This window comes from Pseudophryne corroboree, chromosome 4 (genome assembly GCF_028390025.1).
Source record: "Pseudophryne corroboree isolate aPseCor3 chromosome 4, aPseCor3.hap2, whole genome shotgun sequence".
Lineage (NCBI taxonomy): Eukaryota > Metazoa > Chordata > Amphibia > Anura > Myobatrachidae > Pseudophryne > Pseudophryne corroboree.
Window position 1 is genome coordinate 680,252,927 of NC_086447.1, and position 21,108 is coordinate 680,274,034.

Below are 21,108 nucleotides of genomic sequence, written 5' to 3' on the forward strand. Positions count from 1 at the left end.
CTGGTTGATAAAGAGATAGTATACTCGTAACTAGTATGTATGTATGTATAAAGAAAGAAAAAAAAACCACGGTTAGGTGGTATATACAATTATGGACGGGCTGCCGAGTGCCGACACAGAGGTAGCCACAGCCGTGAACTACCGCACTGTACTGTGTCTGCTGCTAATATATAGACTGGTTGATAAAGAGATAGTATACTCGTAACTAGTATGTATGTATAAAGAAAGAAAAAAAAAACCACGGTTAGGTGGTATATACAATTATGGACGGGCTGCCGAGTGCCGACACAGAGGTAGCCACAGCCGTGAACTACCGCACTGTACTGTGTCTGCTGCTAATATAGACTGGTTGATAAAGAGATAGTATACTCGTAACTAGTATGTATGTATAAAGAAAGAAAAAAAAACCACGGTTAGGTGGTATATACAATTATGGACGGGCTGCCGAGTGCCGACACAGAGGTAGCCACAGCCGTGAATTACCGCACTGTACTGTGTCTGCTGCTAATATAGACTGGTTGATAAAGAGATAGTATACTCGTAACTAGTATGTATGTATAAAGAAAGAAAAAAAAACCACGGTTAGGTGGTATATACAATTTTGGACGGGCTGCCGAGTGCCGACACAGAGGTAGCCACAGCCGTGAACTACCGCACTATACTGTGTCTGCTGCTAATATATAGACTGGTTGATAAAGAGATAGTATATACTCGTAACTAGTATGTATGTATAAAGAAAGAAAAAAAAAACCACGGTTAGGTGGTATATACAATTATGGACGGGCTGCCGAGTGCCGACACAGAGGTAGCCACAGCCGTGAACTACCGCACTGTACTGTGTCTGCTGCTAATATAGACTGGTTGATAAAGAGATAGTATACTCGTAACTAGTATGTATGTATAAAGAAAGAAAAAAAAACCACGGTTAGGTGGTATATACAATTATGGACGGGCTGCCGAGTGCCGACACAGAGGTAGCCACAGCCGTGAACTACCGCACTGTACTGTGTCTGCTGCTAATATATAGACTGGTTGATAAAGAGATAGCATACTACTAATATTATATATACTGGTGGTCAGGTCACTGGTCACTAGTCACACTGGCAGTGGCACTCCTGCAGCAAAAGTGTGCACTGTTTAATTTTAATATAATATTATGTACTCCTGGCTCCTGCTATAACCTATAACTGGCACTGCAGTAGTGCTCCCCAGTCTCCCCCACAATTATAAGCTGTGTGAGCTGAGCAGTCAGACAGATATATAATATATATAGATGATGCAGCACACTGGCCTGAGCCTGAGCAGTGCACACAGATATGGTATGTGACTGAGTCACTGTGTGCTGTGTATCGCTTTTTTCAGGCAGAGAACGGATTATAAATAAAACTGGTGGTCACTGGTCACTATCAGCAAAACTCTGCACTGTACTGAGTACTCCTAATGCTCCCCAAAATTAGTAAATCAAGTGTCTCTCTAATCTATTCTAAACGGAGAGGACGCCAGCCACGTCCTCTCCCTATCAATCTCAATGCACGTGTGAAAATGGCGGCGACGCGCGGCTCCTTATATAGAATCCGAGTCTCGCGATAGAATCCGAGCCTCGCGAGAATCCGACAGCGTCATGATGACGTTCGGGCGCGCTCGGGTTAACCGAGCAAGGCGGGAAGATCCGAGTCGCTCGGACCCGTGAAAAAAAACATGAAGTTCTGGCGGGTTCGGATTCAGAGAAACCGAACCCGCTCATCTCTTCTATATACTAGATCTCCAACCAATGTAAACTAACGAACAACTATCATTCTAATTTACCATCCTCATCCCGTAGCGAAGCACGGGTAATCAGATATCTACAATGTTATTTATACTGTGTGTTTAATATTTACATTTATTTTTGTAAACAGACATTCTTAAAATCCCGGGCAATGCCGGGTACTCCAGCTAGTATATATATATATATTATATATATATATATATATAATATAATTTAATTGTAATATGATAAAAGTGATACATGATTACTATAGCATAGATGATTCACATGAAGCATTGCAGTTAATGCTGATTTAATAAGTGCCAGATATTCTACATTACAATGAGACTCACATTTGAATACTCACGGTCTCCTTATATACTGTAGGGGCCCATTTATCCATGAGTTACAGATATTTAAAACTTGTTGCATATGATATATGATGTTCCAGCCACTCAGCTCCTAACTGTCATGTGTTTGGAAAATGGCTGGAGCACCATTTATCATACGCGATGAGCTTTACATAGCTAAAACTTATTGATAAATGGGCCCCATAGTATGTAGTGTGTGTAGTAATATGTTCACTTAATGCAATTAACCAAATACTGATGATCAGGTGATGATCTGGCATTTTGTAAAATTAAATAAAAAGTATCAACATCGTATTCTGGGCCTTATTCAGGTTTGTTGTCATGTTGCACTGCACGGGGGGGGGGGCAGATACAACATGTGCAGAGTGAGTTAGATTTGGGTGGGGTGTGTTCGAATTGAAATCTAAATTGCAGTGTAAAAATAAAGCAGCCAGTATTTACCCTGCACAGAAACAATGTAACCAGGCCAAATTTAACACTCTGCACATGTTACATCTGTCCCACGTGCTAAAAACTCATGCCACCTCCTGCGTCTCTCCAGTCTCATGTCACCCAGAGCCAGGCATAGGCAAACTAGGCAATTGCCTAGGGCATTTGATATGCCTAGGGGCATCAGCAGCTTCTGCTGATTAAAATGATATGCGGCATGCCTATATTCTGTGTGTATCATTTCATATGCAGATACAGCCACAGTCTCACATAGTATATAGGCATGCCGCATATCATTTTAATCAACAGAAGCTGCTTGTGCATCCTAGACACATAGCAATGCAAATAATTTTCATTAAAAAAAAAGGTGTGCCCGACGTTAGCATTGAGGCAAGATTAATGAGGACACATCTGTATCCAAGCAGAGGCAGAGGTCAGTGTTAGCGGCAGTGTGAGTGCTGTGTGCATCTGAGTGGGTTGGTTGTGCAGTAGTGTTCGGCATATGTGTAAGGGGCATTATGTGTGTCATGTAAAAATGCATTAATAATGTGCAACATATGTGTAAGGGGCACTATGTGTGTCATTATGTGTATAAGAGCACCAATAATGTGCGGCATATGTGTAACAGGGTACTACTGTATGTGTATAGGGGCACTAATAATGTGCAGCAAATGTGTAGGGGGCACTATGTGTGTCATTATGTGTATAAGAGCATTAATAATGTGCGGCATATGTGTAAGGGACATTATGTGCAAAAGGGCATTAATAAAGGTTGTCATAATGTGTAAGGCGCATTATATTTATAAGGACATTGATAAGGTGTCTCATGTGTAAGGAGCATTACTGTGTGGAATGTGTATAAATGCATTACGAATGTATGGCATTATGTGTATAAGGTGCTCTACTATGTGGCGTTGCGTATAGAAAGGGCACTACTGTGTCATCTAATGTGAATAAAGAGCAATAGGGTGTGGTGTAATGTGAATAAAGAGCAATTCAGTGTGATGTAATGTGAATAAGGGGCTCTACTGTGAGGAGTAACATTTATAAGGTAAAGTGATACTACTGTGGGATGTAATATGAATTATGGACACTATCACATGATCAAATGTGAATAAAGTTGCAGTACTGTGTGGCGTAATTGGAATTGGGGTTACTATTGTGTGGCCATGCCCATTGCCAGCAAAAACACACCCATTTTTGGGCTGTGCGCCAAATGTGAGAAATGTTCCTAATTAAAATATAAGGGGCACAAACACCAAAATAAGGACTACTACCGGTGAGGGGTTATAGTGCTGGGAAAGAGGTGCAAGGTCAGAGGCGGAACCAGCGGTGGTGCTAGGGGGCACCAGCCAAAATCTTGCCTAGGGCATCATATTGGTTAGGGCCGGCTCTGATGTCACCCCCTGTGTCTCTCAAGTCTCACGCCACACCTTGCATCTTCCCAGCCTCATGACACCCCCTTCATCTGTTCAACCTCATGCCAGCCATGCTACACTACAACTTTATACCATCAAGTGCATCTCTTCACTTTCTGTATAACTTTCATCTCTGTCTTCCCTTTCCCCCACCTCTGTCATCCTCTCTCACTCATCTCACGCTTTCTCTTATCTCTTCCTCCCTTTCCCCAGTTAGATGGAATGAGAGGGTGTTGGTGGAGCCACGATGAGTGCCGAAGTTGGGGGCAGTGTGGGGAAGGGGGGGTGCCAACTCCAAGAAACAATGACAGGTGTCTTCCCCAACCTACACATCACTTCCCTCTATTCCATCTGACTCTATCATATCTGTCCCTTTCCCCCTATCCCCCTGTCTGTCTCTCTTATTCAGTCTCATGCCATCCCCATCTCTTTAATCTGTCCTATCATTCCCTCTCTCTTTTAGATCTTTTGGCCCCATCTCTCTTTCAGGTTTTCTTCCCTCTGCCCCTCTCTTTTTCAGCTTTGCCTCCCTCCCCACCCCCTCTCTTTCATCTCTCCCCCCTACTTCTTTCATGGTTATGTCTATGTTCCCCTCGTGGAAAGGACCAGGAAGTGACAGCACAAGAGGGCTTCCCTTATAGCATGTTAATATTTTATCCATTCTCAGTTTGTTTTAGTTTTTTTTTTTGTTTTATCTATGCATCATTGTACCCTTCGCTTGCCACGCTTCGGGCTCTGTGTCTCACTCCGCTCTGCTTTGCTCGCCACAGGTTATTATTCCAAATAGTTGGTGAAAGTCCTCTCCACGAAGGGTAACTAGATGCTACCGCGGGAAAAGTGAGGTAGTGAGGCTATGTCTAGTAAGCAGCCAGTGTGCAGCTGCTGGACACATACCTAGCAACTTTATATAATAGCTTTTACTTCAGTATGTCACATGTGCAGTTTACTGATAATCTCTCAATTGCGTAAACTGCGGCATAGCGTACAACTGTGAATTAGGCCCAACGGTGGACGCTGTGGTGATAATTGCAGAGTGGGGTGATTGTTTTTTTTTACTGTGCATGCGTATGAGTCGCACTGCAAACGTGCTGCAATTGATTACTGGCGGCAGTCGCAGTGAGGATTGAGATGCAGAGTGATTGACAGTCAGTGTGCATCTATGGGTGGTGGCTTGTCAAACGCAGGTAGTAGCAAGCATTTTCTGGTGTGTCACAGACAGCGATTGAGTCTGTATTCACAGTTGTACTCACAGTTGTACTGGCCCTGGCGTCTTAGTTCTGACGAACATTGGGGGTAATTCCAAGTTGATCGCAGCAGGAAATTTTTTAGCAGTTGGACAAAACCATGTGTACTGCAGGGGAGGCAGATATAACATGTGCAGAGAGAGTTAGATTTGGGTGTGGTGTGTTCAATCTGCAATCTAAATTGCAGTGTAAAAATAAAGCAGCCAGTATTTACCCTGCACAGAAACAAAATAACCCACCCAAATCTAACTCTCTCTGCACATGTTATATCTGCCTCCCCTGCAGTGCACATGGTTTTGCCCAACTGCTAACAAAGTTCCTGCTGCGATCAACTCGGAATTACCCCCATTCTGAGCAGGCATAGAAGCTTAGAAGTGACTGATATTGCAGATGGTGTGTCTTTGTGCACAAGTGACGGACCAGAGACGCAGTGGGCCTCTCTATACAAATCACAGTGGCTGCAGCATTAGCCCAGAATGTGGGCCATTTAGTTAAGAAGCTGAGTTACCCAAACACATTATGAAAATCTGACTGAAACCATGCATGAAAAGATAGATTACCATAATGCAGGTTCACTAAAGCTATGTGCGGTTTGTCACTAATCCATATTTCATCGGCCACACATCGGTCTTTGAATGTGTGAATGCATATTTGCTTGATCAATAAATCTTCATAGACATGCCAAAAAAGTAAATAATAATCTGTCAACAATTCAAGTGTTCACATGTATAGTAAATATATATTGATGCTGTTAAGCTGTTTCAATGGCTTCAAAATATTTCAAGACTTTTCAAGTGAGAGACTGATGAAAGCTGATTTGCTGCTTTGGGTCTTGATAAAGAAACGAGCTGAAAGAACAGTTCAGATAGTTATCTTATTCTATAGATGCATACTGTAGTAAGTTTTTGGTAAGGCTAATAGGTGATAGTAAGTCCATATGTACAGTATATGTAGTTCTTGGCTTTGTGTATGACTGAAGTGCTTGCGAAGCCTCAGCGGTAGTATATGTTTATTTATCCTCCTTTGGAAATAATTCACTGCAAAATGATAACCAACTATTTCGCCTATATATACTGTACATATATGTATTTTGGGATTGCTGAAGTATTTTTTATTTATTTATTTATTTTAGAATGGACTATAATTCTTGAAATAATGGATACCCTCATTTAGTAGGGAACTTAGCCATAGCTCATGCAGGGATCAGGTCAGGATCCTGGCGCTCGGTATCCCCGCAGTCAGATTACCAACGCTAGGATCCCAACATGGATCACAATGACGCCACAGGAATCCCCCGCATGTTCAGTCCATCCGTCTTTGGGTTTGCATCCTACCCTGAATCAGGCCCATAAATGCTTGCCTTAAGGAAAAAAGAAAAATAAAGAAATGATTTAATAAAAGTAGCAGAGGAGCAGAAACCAATAAACGAAAGGCAATTGTAGGTGGAAAAGAACACTTTAAAAATGAGCCTATACTTAAAATATAACTGTGTTCCTTTAAATTCAGAAACCTTGATGAGATAGTTTTGCACTTTCATGTCACTGTCAATTCATCCAAACAGCTCTTCCACTGAGATGGCAATGTCTTGTCTTCTGTAAACCTATTTTTAGTACTTGTGTCTTTTTTTCATTGTTATATAATCTCTGTTCTCTTTTCATTGCAAAAAGGTGACTATATTCTTATCGGAGCTGTACAATGCAAAATATTCATAATTAAATTATTTGTTCTAGTAGTAGCAGTGTTATACCTATGGCCAAAGATAAAGCTTACCTTGTACTTTGTGAAAAAATGATCAGCATTTCGGCTGAGCAGATCTATGTAGTGTGTGGCTGAAAGAGATTGGATGTGTGACTGCACACTACATAGATCTGCTCAATTGCAATGGCCTTTCTCGAGGATCAATCTTGTCATGCTCCTTGGGGGGGAGGCGGCGCCAATTCTCTCTCTCTGGCACAGGGCACCAAAAAGTCAAGTTACGGCTCTGAGTCCTACTGTCCCTCCCTTCCTTACGTACGTTCCTTTATTTCACACATACCCCAATTAGCGTGGACCCCCAACCCTCATTTGTTTATAAACTTGGGGTACTTTGTGACATAGGGGTGTATTCAATTTAAGTCGAATTTCCCAACTTGTTGGATAAACAGGAGTTTAAGATTGAATCCACATTCGACCTATTCAATCAAACTCCCGTTTATCCGACAAGTCAGAAAACCCAACTTGTCTGGAAGCACATGGATCGGCCTATTAGCTGCGGATACACATGTTTTGTCGGATTTGCGGCCATATTCAACAGGTTTTAGCCCCATTTCCGACAATGTCAATCCAACTTTAAAAAAAGTCGGATTGGCATTGTTGGGGATGGCCAAATCCGACAGAATTGAATACTAAAATGTCAGATCCTTTCTGTCAGAAAGGATCTGACATCAATTGAATACATAGGGGTATATTCAATAAGAGTCGGGTCCATTCCGACATGCAGTTGTCGGAATGGACCCGACAACCCCTATTCAAAAGAGCGGCCAAATCCGACCGTCGGATTTGGCCGCTCCCGTTGTCATGGCCTGCTGCTGCTGTCAGTGGCGCCTGACAGCCCGCCGGGAGGAGGTGTAACCAGCGCGCCGGGAGGAGGGGGCGGGCGTCCCGCCGGGAGGAGCGGTCAACGGACAGCCGGGAGGAGGTGGGGCGGCCAGCTGGGAGGAGTTGCTATCGACACCCCTGGGGGGAGGTAAAGTCGGGCCGCCGGGTGGTGTTGAAGGCGGCCACCTGGGGGAGACGAAGCAGAGGAGAGGGGGGACCAGCGGCTGCAGCAGCGGAGACTCATGGCTGCGTCCACCCGGCTCCATCAAGCGGGACGACGCTTGCTGAAGCCGGGTGGACGCTGCCACTGGGTCGCTGCTCTCCCCGCTGCTCCCCCGTCTCCTGCTCTCTGCTCACTTATCTCAATCCGACTTTTTTTAAAGTCGGATTGAGATTGTCGGAAACTGGGCTAAAACCTGTCGGGTTTGGCCCCGCTTCCGACAACGCATGCTGATCGGCGACTGAAGCCGACGGTCAACGTGCATTCCGACAGCATTCCGACAAGTCGGGTTTCCCAACTTGTCGGAATAAATGGGGCCGTAATGAGTAGGTCGGAACCCCTTCCAACCTAAAACTGTCGGAAGCTGCCGTCTTTCCGACAAGACGGCAGCTTCCGACAGTTATTGAATATACCCCATAGGCGCCGATTCTGTGGGTGCTCCCGGGCCCGATCTCCCACAGACAGTGAGGAACCAGCCGCTGCCTATGCCCCAGTACAGTTACACTAGCCGCCGCAGCCCCGCAGTGGATTGAGACGCTCTGGCTCTGGGGGCTGCGGAAGCGCTTCCGTACATTGCAATATAAAAATGACCGCCACCATGTTGGAGACAGACACTAGAGGTCACATTTGACCTCTAGCGCATGTCTCCCTTGTGGCGGGCATTTTAAGGGTTTTTTTCACACTGTAATGTACGGAAGCTCTTCTGCAGCCCCCAAAGCATCTCAATCCACTGCGGGGGCTAGCCTTATAAATACTGATGTGCAGGGGCTAGCCATATAAATACTTATGTGCGGGGCTACAGGGGCTAGCCATATAAATACTGATGTGCAGGGGCTAGCCATATAAATACTGATGTGTATTTATGTGTGCAGCAGACATACTGATGCCCGCACCCACCCTCCCATACTTTACTCAAGCAGCGACCAGGAGATCCCTGGCAACACGCAGGAAACCCCTGGCAACACGCAGGTAACCCCTGGCAATGCGCATGAAAACCCTGGCAACACGAATAAAACCCCTGACAATGCACATGAAACCCCTGGCAACGCGCATGAAACGCCTGGCAACGCACAGGAGACCCTGGGCGAGCATGGAATCCAGAGCATAAAACCCCTGACAACGTGCACGAAACCCTTAGCAACAAGCATCAGACCCCTGACAAAAGGCAGGTAATTTAAAAGTAATTAGAAGCCTTACTGTGTGGCATCATTTATAAGGGGCATTATTGTGTGTGAGGCAGAAAAAGGCTGTCAGGGCCATAACTGTGTGTGGTATAATATGTAATTGACATTACAGTGTGTGTCATAATGCATAATGGGTGTTATGGTGTGTAGCATAACGTGTAATAGACATTACGGTGTGTGGCATATTGCGTAATGGACATTACGGTGTGTGGCTCATTGAGTAATGGGCATTACGGTGTGTGGCATATTGCGTAATAGACATTACGGTGTGTGCATATTGTGTAATGGGCATTACGGTGTGTTGCATAATGTGTAATGGGCATTACAGTGTGTTGCGTAATATGTAATGGGCATTAGTCACTGCTGCGGCCGCCCGTTCATTCCAGCTCCCGCTGGGCACCCACCAGCAAAAACATAAATCGGCACCTATGATTGAATATACCTGTTAATGCGAATTGGTGGCACTGTGTGGCATAATGTGAACTGGAGGTACTTTGTGGCATAATGTGACCTGGGGCACCACAATGTGGAATAATATGAACTGATGGCACTACAATTTGGCATAATATGAATTGATGGCATTGTGGAGCATAATGTGAACTGGGGCACTACAATGAGACATGAAATTAGCAACTGCTGTGGAGAGTGGTGAAGCATTGGAGCCCCTTCAAAATATCCATATAAGGGCCCACAAAGTTCTAGTTACACACCTGCCTCTGACTTTTCTTGGCTATAGCTGTGCATTGATGCCATTTGCCACGCTTTATGTTATGTCAGTGAGGGGCCTATTTATCAGCGTTATTAGCCAATTAAATCATGTGGAAACAGTATGTCTGTAAAACTGCAGTATCCTTGTAGTTTACCTAAGGCTGAATGCAGGAGATATCAAACATATCTCCTTAGCTTATCACAGTAATGCAGGATACCACCATCCCACCATACGATCAATTTAACAAGGCCCCATTAGCTAATGCCAGTAAAGACATGACAACTCTGGCTACTATTCCCCCTCCCCCACTTCTGTCACCCAGGCACATGCACCACCTTCCTCCTGGTGGCCCTCACTGCCACCAGTTATAGGTAGGTCCCTGCATACAGTACTGTTGGTGTGATTAAGAAATCAAGGTAAAATTTACAAAAAATGACTTGCTATGTCACTGGTGAAATGCAATTTGATTAGAGATTCGACTTTTGCTTATTTAAACTGTTAAAATGTATCTGTGTGACTGTACTATAAAATATAATTTATTGTTTGTTAAAAATATATTATTGCCCAATTACTAATTTTGCCACCTCGAAATTTGCTTAATCTTTCAACTGAACATTTTCTGTATGTTCATGTCAAATGCGCTGATAGTTTTGTAAGAATTCCTATAGATAATAAGGGACACGAGCCACTCCTACTCAAGAGAAAAGAAAAGACCCTGAGAAATTACAATTTCTTTTGCAGTAATTTGAATTAAGGCTTTACCTATATGATATTCAATTCATGGATAAAACAGATTGGTGTAGAGGTAGTATTCCCACATACATACAGTCTGTTTCACTCTGGTTGATACTCTGTAATGCAGGGTATGCAGTGAGCTTTCCAGTTAATGATGCTTTTACACCTAGTAAAGGGTAGTAGTGTAGGAGATTCAAACTCCTATGTGCAGATATTTGTCCTGGGGCTGTATAAAAGTTCTGTAATACTAAATACATTAATTTTGGTAATCTATATTAAGTGGCAATGGAGAGGGTATGTGCCTGGGATGACCAATCACAAGCTGCTGTACATGTCACTCCCTGTTTTTTTTGTCCAGGACTGTAAGATTGCAGCCTGTAGAAAAACAACTGTCCAGGGGACCTACCAATGGGCTCCTCTGCACTTCTGCGTTATAAAATTGTATCTACAAAGAGAACAAGTATGACTCTAGTTTGGGCGCACTCTTTTTAATGTTAAATTATAATTGTGATCAAAATGAGAGATGAGCCTAGGGCTCGATATTGACGTCTAAGGCTTGTACTCTACACCACAATAGAAAATTCAAGACTGGATATACACTGCATGTATGACCATATTATTTATACAGCAAAATGTGTCTGGAAGGAATACCATTCTATGTTACAAAGTATTGTATTGTGTTGAATGTTCAGATCTTAATTATACCTGGATAATTGCATAATGGAGGGTAGCTACATCACAAACTGCCTCCGTCTGCCAAAAATCTGTACAAACTTCGTTTGTATTAATGCGACCCTGAATAGGGTGGGATTAGTGAATGAGAGAGCCCATACACTGTGATAAGATATCTAGTAAGTAGCCTTTGTCTTTGATAGGTGAAACTTAAAAGGATTAGGAAAATAGTTGGAATCAGTAAAGTAGTGATACTGCTGTTGGCGTTATTAACATAGGACGATCTTCCTACTTCACCGGGTATTCCCTAGTGGTCGCCCGTCTAGGTACTGACCCAGCCCACCTCCGTTTAGCTTCCAAGATCGGACGAGATTGGGCGTGAACGGGGGGGTATGGTCGTAGAGAGAAAATGCCCTACATCGCCAATGAGAGTGCACCGAAACGGAAGGATGGATTCCTTCTCGGGAGAAAATATAACAAGATTGTAGGATGACAAGAAAGCCGATAGTATATGGGTGTGAATCTGCTGTCCACGTTAGACTGGCGGGACTCGTACCCTGAGGGACTAGTCCGCCTGAATCGTGGATGAGAGTTCACAGAAAGAAGGAAAAGTAAGAACGTAGAAAAAGAATAGCAAAGTCAAAAAGAACACATGGTTTGAAATTCTTGATTTCTTTACGGTCACCTGTTTGATCGCAATTGAATTGGAATCTTGGTGATGGTGAACCGATTATTGCAGATATCACAAAAAAGGGGGAAAGAGGGAAGTGCCGCAAATTAAATAAGCATGATGTCCATAAAATGACACATTCAAATATTCAGGAGTTAGATGCTAATATGCTGGCTATTCTATTTAATATGTTTGACACACCCTACCAAAGAACAAAGAACAAGATGAACATATGAGTATACACTTCTCACAGTGACAAAATATGAATCGTTGGCTGTCTCATAGGTGACATCGTCAGGGGGACAATGCCTCAGAGTTGCCTCTGAAGCACTGCCTGACGCAAGCCACCAGTGGAATCAGAGGATATGAATCCCACAACAACAGACCCTGTAATAATTGGTTTCTCACAGGGTATAGTCGCTGCTATCCAAAAACAGGAGAGTTGGGCGGAGGATCAAACAAAGGAATATTACCTATAACAGAGTTTCTGGTAATATAAGATGTAACTGACTGAAGCATGCAGAATTATTGAATACTTGGTATACATACGCCAAAGAATTACACAGGTATATCACGCTCCCTCTCTAGGAGCCTGAAATATGTAAGTGGCAACAGTGATTACTGGGGTATGCACCGTAACACAACAGGAAAACAGAATATTTAAATATGCACACCTATAGTGAGGTAATGCAGGTGGTGTTCCTGCTAACCTGCCTTAAATGGTCTATAGGTAAGGTGCCTGCTACCACAGCAGAAAAACAAATTGTTTAAATAAGTACACCTATGGTAAGGTATTGCGGGTGGTGTTCCTGCTAACCTAACATTGAAACAAAGGTGTTAGGATATCACCTATTCGGATGTCAGACATAAGAGGTGCCCCTTAGGAAACACCCCTATCGTGGGGAATTGGGTATCCCCTGTTAAATTGACAGATAGGAAAAAATGTGTCCTTAATAAGATACAAAAAATATTAAATATCACCCATTCAGATGTCAGTCATGAGAGGTGCCCCTTGGAAAAACGCGTTTCACCCGGTAACGGGCTTGTTCACTTTCGTTATGAGCAGTTGATGAGAGTCTGATGCCTATAGGTGTGCATATTTAAATATTCTGTTTTCCTGTTGTGTTACGGTGCATACCCCAGTAATCACTGTTGCCACTTACATATTTCAGGCTCCTAGAGAGGGAGCGTGATATACCTGTGTAATTCTTTGGCGTATGTATACGAAGTATTCAATAATTCTGCATGCTTCAGTCAGTTACATCTTATATTACCAGAAACTCTGTTATAGGTAATATTCCTTTGTTTGATCCTCCGCCCAACTCTCCTGTTTTTGGATAGCAGCGACTATACCCTGTGAGAAACCAATTATTACAGGGTCTGTTGTTGTGGGATTCATATCCTCTGATTCCACTGGTGGCTTGCGTCAGGCAGTGCTTCAGAGGCAACTCTGAGGCATTGTCCCCCTGACGATGTCACCTATGAGACAGCCAACGATTCATATTTTGTCACTGTGAGAAGTGTATACTCATATGTTCATCTTGTTCTTTGTTCTTTGTTCTTTGGTAGGGTGTGTCAAACATATTAAATAGAATAGCCAGCATATTAGCATCTAACTCCTGAATATTTGAATGTGTCATTTTATGGACATCATGCTTATTTAATTTGCGGCACTTCCCTCTTTCCCCCTTTTTTGTGATATCTGCAATAATCGGTTCACCATCACCAAGATTCCAATTCAATTGCGATCAAACAGGTGACCGTAAAGAAATCAAGAATTTCAAACCATGTGTTCTTTTTGACTTTGCTATTCTTTTTCTACGTTCTTACTTTTCCTTCTTTCTGTGAACTCTCATCCACGATTCAGGCGGACTAGTCCCTCAGGGTACGAGTCCCGCCAGTCTAACGTGGACAGCAGATTCACACCCATATACTATCGGCTTTCTTGTCATCCTACAATCTTGTTATATTTTCTCCCGAGAAGGAATCCATCCTTCCGTTTCGGTGCACTCTCATTGGCGATGTAGGGCATTTTCTCTCTATGACCATACCCCCCCGTTCACGCCCAATCTCGTCCGATCTTGGAAGCTAAACGGAGGTGGGCTGGGTCAGTACCTAGACGGGCGACCACTAGGGAATACCCGGTGAAGTAGGAAGATCGTCCTATGTTAATAACGCCAACAGCAGTATCACTACTTTACTGATTCCAACTATTTTCCTAATCCTTTTAAGTTTCACCTATCAAAGACAAAGGCTACTTACTAGATATCTTATCACAGTGTATGGGCTCTCTCATTCACTAATCCCACCCTATTCAGGGTCGCATTAATACAAACGAAGTTTGTACAGATTTTTGGCAGACGGAGGCAGTTTGTGATGTAGCTACCCTCCATTATGCAATTATCCAGGTATAATTAAGATCTGAACATTCAACACAATACAATACTTTGTAACATAGAATGGTATTCCTTCCAGACACATTTTGCTGTATAAATAATATGGTCATACATGCAGTGTATATCCAGTCTTGAATTTTCTATTGTGGTGTAGAGTACAAGCCTTAGACGTCAATATCGAGCCCTAGGCTCATCTCTCATTTTGATCACAATTATAATTTAACATTAAAAAGAGTGCGCCCAAACTAGAGTCATACTTGTTCTCTTTGTAGATACAATTTTGCTTGCTTTTTATGACCTTGGGCGCACCGCCATACGGACTGATAGGGATTTGTAATATATTATCGTCCATTTCTGGCTTCTATATAATTATTTGAATCTAGTTCTGTGCAGGATCAACAACCAGTGTTTTTTTCACTTCTGCGTTATACTCGGAGGAAGGGGTGTGGTATGACTTGTCGACAGTCAAGAGGTCAACACGAGAATGTTGACATGAAATCCCCCCCGCAGCCTAACTCTAAACCTCCTGGTGGCACCTAACCCTAACCACCTGCATCCGGAAATTTGGGGACGTCGACGAAGCACCTGTTGACAGTTTTAACCATGCCGACGTTATGTCAGACATGATTACTGGATACTGGATACATGGTGTCATCAAACTAATTTGTATTTACCCTAGCCTAGTTCTCTCTGTTACCATGTTGCCATTTTTGCACACAATGCCGCTAAACTTAGGTTATAAATACAGGTTGAGTATCCCATATCCAAATATCCCAAATACGGAATATTCCGAAATACAGACTTTTTGAGTGAGAGTGAGATAATGAAACTTTAGTTTTTTTCGAAGGCTCAATGTGCACAAACTTTGTTTAATACACACAGTTATTAAAAATATTGTATTAAATGACCTTCAGGCTGTGTGTATAAGGTGTATATGAAACATAAATGAATTGTGTGAATGTCCACACCCTTTGTTTAATGCACAAAGTTATAAAAAATATTGGCTAAAATGACCTTCAGGCTGTGTGTACAAGGTGTATATAAAACATAAATGCATTCTGAACTTAGATTTAGGTCCCATCGCCATGATATATCATTATGGTATGCAATTATTCCAAAATACGGAAAAATCCGATATCCAAAATACCTCTGGTCCCAAGCATTTTGGATAAGGGATACTCAACCTGTAATACAATGGAGCAATTTTAGCACTGATGAGGAATCACTGACACTATGAAAGAAAGCAGGTATCTGGTAACATTTAGATATTAAAGTTGTTCCCAGAACATTCATTAACAGCACGTGCAATGTAAGAGAGTGCAAGTTACACCAAAAGAGTTAAGCGATACAGTAATTGATCTATTTGCTCTCTCTGTGAATATGTGACATTGATTCTTGTGCAATTCCTTTTGTACAGTATGTGAAAAAGCCATAACATGATGATAATGGAGCTGGGCACATTGTAACATATACAGGACTTGTTTCTGAATTGTCACTTTGGAGTTTTGAATCGTTTGATGAAGCCAGGGGGTTAGGGTCCATGTAGTTACAGTTGCTATGCCCATGATATTCTATTGTGCAGCTACTGTAGAAGTCAATCCGTTCTATATCTGAGATGTTTATCTCTGGGAATACCAAGGCAAAACATTTTTGACAAATGATGATGGATGGAAGTTGTGAGGGTAAGGACAGGCTGAGCGAAGAGCGAGAAACAAGTCATGCTCCCACACATTTATTTTTATTAAGAACAAGGGGGTTGATTGTGAGACAGACACATCTGAAGAAACGGACGCATATCCCGTTCTGGAAGATACTGCGTCTAAATTGCAAAACATGTTGTGCGTACAGTATGCGCTGCATGATGTGTCCGAAGGTGCAAGTAGTTGTGTGTTGCAACTTAGTCTTAAAGAAGTTGTGCATATGGGAAAATGGTGTCTGTTTCTCACGGATCTCTTGTACCAAGCATGGGGCAGATGGAAGTGCTGATACTTCTAATGATGGATACATCTGTGGACACTAGAACAGTGGGCGGGATAGGCTTGTACTTTCAGACGCATGATTTTGTCACAGTGGCGTATGAAAATATTGCAATGCCGCTGCTGTAGGGAATAGCGCAACAGAAGCAGCCAACTCAGAATCAGCCCCAGCATGTTTAAGCGCAATTAAAATAAGAAGGGTTACACGCAAATCTGGAAACACTCTTTGTGTTGTCTTATAACTGGCCCTGACAGCTGGCAACATCATTCATTCTGTTTATTACAGTACATATATATGTAGTGCTTCTATTGCACAAACTTGAAAAATGAAATTCTGTGGGTTTGTTATATCCTGAAGATAAGTAGAATACTTGTACGGGACTGAGAAGGGGCCTGTTGAAACTTGTTTGTTTATTACACATAGCGTGTTTCCTCGTTTTGACAGATTAAACAATACACGTCTCCCTTGGTTATTGGATGCACTGCAAAGAATTTCAGAATGTTTGCATTTGACCATCTATTGTTCCTTGTCTTAAAGGGGCAGTATTGCGCACACACACACACACACACACACACACACACACACACACACACACACACACACACACACACACACACACACACACACACACACTGCCAGTCAAAAGTTTGGACACACCTTCTCATTCAATGGTTTTTATTTATTTTAATTATTTTCTACATTGTAGATTAATACTGAAGACATCAAAACTATGAAAGAACACATATGGAATTATGGGCCTAATTCAGACCTGATCGCTAGGGTGCGTTTTTTGCATCCCTGCGATCAGGTAGTCGCCGCCTACAGGGGGAGGGGGGATTCGCTGTGCTGGGGTGCAGTCGCATGTGCAGAGAACTGCACAAACAAAAGTTTGTGCAGTCTCTGCACAGCCCAGGACTTACTCTTCCAGTGCGATGATCGGGGCCAGAGCTGACGTCAGAAACCCTCCCTTCAAATGCCTGGTCCCTCCTGCATTTCTCCGGACACTCCCTGAAAATGGTCAGTTGCCAGCCACAAACAGCTTCTTCCTGTCAGTCAACTTGCGATCGCCCGTGCGATCGCTTTTTACGCCTATCCCGTTGGTATGCACCGATGCCCGGTGCAGTTGTCCGACGCACCTGCGCATTGCGGTGCATACGCATGTGCAGTATAGACCCGATCGCCCGCTGTGCGAAAACGCACAGCAACGATTGGGTCTGATTTAGGTCCTATGTTGAAAACAAAAAAGTGTTAAACAAATCAAAATATGTTTTATATTTTAGATTCCTCAAAGTAGCCCCCTTTTGCTTTGATGAAAGCTTTGTACACTCTTGGCATTCTCTCAATCAGCTTCATGAGGTAGTCTCCTGGAATGGTTTTCCAACAGTCTTGAAGGGGTTCCCAGAGGTGCTGAGCACTTGTTGTCTGCTTTTCTTTCACTCTGCGGTCCAACTCATCCTAAACCATCTCAATTAGGTTTAGGTCGGGTGATTGTGGAGGCCAGGTCATCTGACGCAGCACTCCCATCACTTTCCTTCTTGGTCAAGTAACCCTTACACAGCCTAGAGGTGTGTTTGGGGTTACTGTCTTTTTGAAAAACAAATTATGGTCCCAGTAAGCGCAAACCAGATGGGATGGCATGGCACTGCAGAATGCTGTGGTAGCCATGCTGGTTAAGTGTGCCTTGAATTTTTAATAAACCACCAACAGTGTCACCAGCAAAGGATCCCCACACCATCATACCTCCTCCTCCATGCTTCACAGTGGGAACCATACATGCAGAAACCATCCGCTCACCTTCTCTGCGTCTCACACAGACATAACGGTTGGAACCAAAAATCTAAAATTTGCACTCATCAGACCAAAGTACAAATTTCCACTGGTCTAATGTCCATTCCTTGTGTTTCTTGGTCCAAACAATTCTCTTCTTCTTGTTGTTCATCCTCAGTAGTGGCTTCTTCGCAGCAATTGGACCATAAAGGCCTGATTCACGCAGTCTCCTCTGAACAGTTGATGTTGAGATTTGTCTGCTACTTGAACTCTGTGAAGAATTTATGTGGGCTCTAATCTGAGGTGCTGTTAAGCAGCGGTTTCTGAGGCTGGTAACTCTAATGAACTTATCCTCTGCAGCAGAGGTTACTCTTGGTCTTCCTTTCCCGGGGCGGTCCTCATGAGAGCCAGTTTCAACATAGCGTTTGATGGTTTTTACAACTGCACTTGAGGATACATTCAAAGTTCTTGACATTTTCCGTATCGACTGACCTTTTTGTGTCTTAAAGTAATGATGGACTGTTGTTTCTCTTTGCTGAGTTGAGTGGTTCGTGCCATAATATGGATTACAACAGTAGTCAAATAGGGGTGTCCACTGTGCATTAACCCTACCTCTGTACAACACAGATGGTCTCAAACACAATAAGAAGGCAAGTAATTCCACAGATTGACTCTTGACAAGGCACCCTGTTAATTCAAAACCATTCCAGGAGACTACCTCATGAAGCTGATTGAGAGAATGCCAAGAGTGTGCAAAGCTGTCATCAAATAAAAGGGGGCTACTTTGAGGAATCTAAACTATAAAACATATTTTGATTTATTTAACACTTTTTTGTTTACAACATAATTCCATATGTGTTCTTTCATAGTTTTGATGTCTTCAGTATTAATCTACAATGTAGAAAATAATTAAAATACATAAAAACCATTGAATGAGAAGGTGTGGCCATACTTTTGACTGGTACTGTATATTAATAGAGTATATATGAAAAGAATAAAATGCTGTATGCCCTGCTAAAATGTGGTGTTTTCACTTTGTGTTAATAATCTTTTGTTTTTAAAATGTAACAAGCCTATTAAGAGAAATCACCGTACTTGCAGTGCACATTTATTATCTCAATTACTATAAAACTGATACTTTTAAATATATGCTGTATAAGGAATGATATGTTTTGGCTGCTGCCACTGATGATGAATTGCCCCCCCCCCCTCCTCTCCCCCACACACACACCCACACCCTTCTTTGCTAAAAAATTATTAATAACCGAGAACAATAAAGCTCCTCAAGTTTTTCAAGGTATAGTAAGATATACATTTGCTGTATATTTACAGGGCCACAGAAACGAGCGGGGCTTGTTGAAGGGGCATGGCAAAGAGCCAGAGTTCGGCTCCCCCTCCTCGTACCTGTCAGCAGCAGCAGACTCTCTCCCCAGCCCAGCAAACTCTGCTGTGTGCTGGGCCATACTTGCTTACTTTCCCAGTTCCTGCAGGGGACACCTGATTTTTCGTTTAGTCCCCCACACTCCCGGAAGATTAGCAATCCCTCCCACATTCCACCTACTTCCTAGAGAAGTGGGCAGAATGGGGAAAACGTTGGGATTGCGAGGAGGGGGCAGGGCCTAATAACTTGTTTTCATACAATTGTGTAATTTGGCCCGCACCCTATGCAAATATGTGCCAATCACAGTGATTTCCCTGTGAGGGGGCGGGCCCTAATGGCACACTTAGCATGGCCCGCCCCTGTCACTGCCCCCCTGCTTCTCCTCTCCAGGCATCTCCTGGAGAGGAGCTTTTCAGAGTAGGTTAGTATGTGCTGGGCTGCAATTGGACCAGGGAGGCTGCAAGAGCAGCAAACTCCTATGCAAAGGGCAAACCCCCCTACCCCTGAGTTGCCCCTGGCTGAGGGGCTCATGGCGTCCCTCTGTCCAACGTGTGGTGCTGCATGTACTTTTTATTATATGTCTAAGGGGGATTGACCACGCCTCCAACATTTAAGTCACGCCCCCAAAGTACCCAGCCATGGCTCTCAACAGCCATTTATATTTGTGAATATCATTTATTACTAGCTCTATAACCCCTTCTCTACAAATGATGAATGGGAGTCATCGTCCAAAGTGATGGGGGGGCATTAAAAAGTCCCACTTGTCCTGACCGGTGGAGAGTGCAGATGGCCAGGAACCAGGAAAAGAAAAAATGCTTAGAACAAGGAGAGGGAATTTAAGTTCCTATATCTCCATCACCATGGCAACTATAAACATTTATAAGAAAATCTCTCCAAACCTCTCCAATAATTAAGTGGCAACCACATTAGAAAGAGGGGGATCTCTTCCTTCAAATGATGGGGCTCCTTAGGGCTTGTTGTGTGGTGATCATCTATGACAATATTAATCTCCACTAAAGAAAACATATTTGGGTGGGAGGGCACTACATGCCTTATTATCTCCAATATGGCACCTGTACATTCGGGGACACTGACATTTGAAATGATGTGCCCCCTAGTATCTATTGATTGGTGATCACCAAACGGATTCACCCTGCACCATTGGGAAAATATTATTTTCCATAAATGGGAGAGGGCACCCATCTAGTGTAATATAAAAACTGATTACTCTTATTTAATGCTCGTAGATATTAAAAAAGGGCAACTATATTATTCCTAAACACTAAAAGTATTTAAATCAATACACTGAAAATTAGCAAAAAAAGGGCAGATTTTATGGACACCTAGAGTACATGTAGAAGCCTGCTTTTGCAATTTTGCGTAGATTTCATTTGCTGTGTTATAAGAAGAAAATAGACTAATGGCATACCTCCCAACTGTCTAAGTTGGACAGTCCTGTGTTTTGTGACACTGACCCGCTGTCCCACCCAGTGTCCCACAGGGAGAGGGAAGCATTACATCACTGCTTCTCTGCATAGCAGAGAAGCAGGCAGTGCCAGATTAAAGTACTTATGGGCCTGGAGCTGAAATTTATGAAGGGCCTATGCAGAG

The 21,108-nt window shown here is 43.0% G+C and overlaps 1 protein-coding gene and 2 pseudogenes across 14 annotated transcripts in view; 2 read left to right on the forward strand and 1 right to left on the reverse strand.

Annotated features, from left to right (window-relative positions):
* The window catches only part of SYNE1 (spectrin repeat containing nuclear envelope protein 1), a 965,679-nt gene that overhangs the window by 101,029 nt on the left and 843,542 nt on the right, over positions 1-21,108 (forward strand). The gene's annotated exons all lie outside the window — the stretch shown is intronic.
* LOC134912745 (5S ribosomal RNA) lies at positions 11,592-11,710 on the reverse strand (annotated as a pseudogene).
* LOC134912897 (5S ribosomal RNA) lies at positions 14,014-14,132 on the forward strand (annotated as a pseudogene).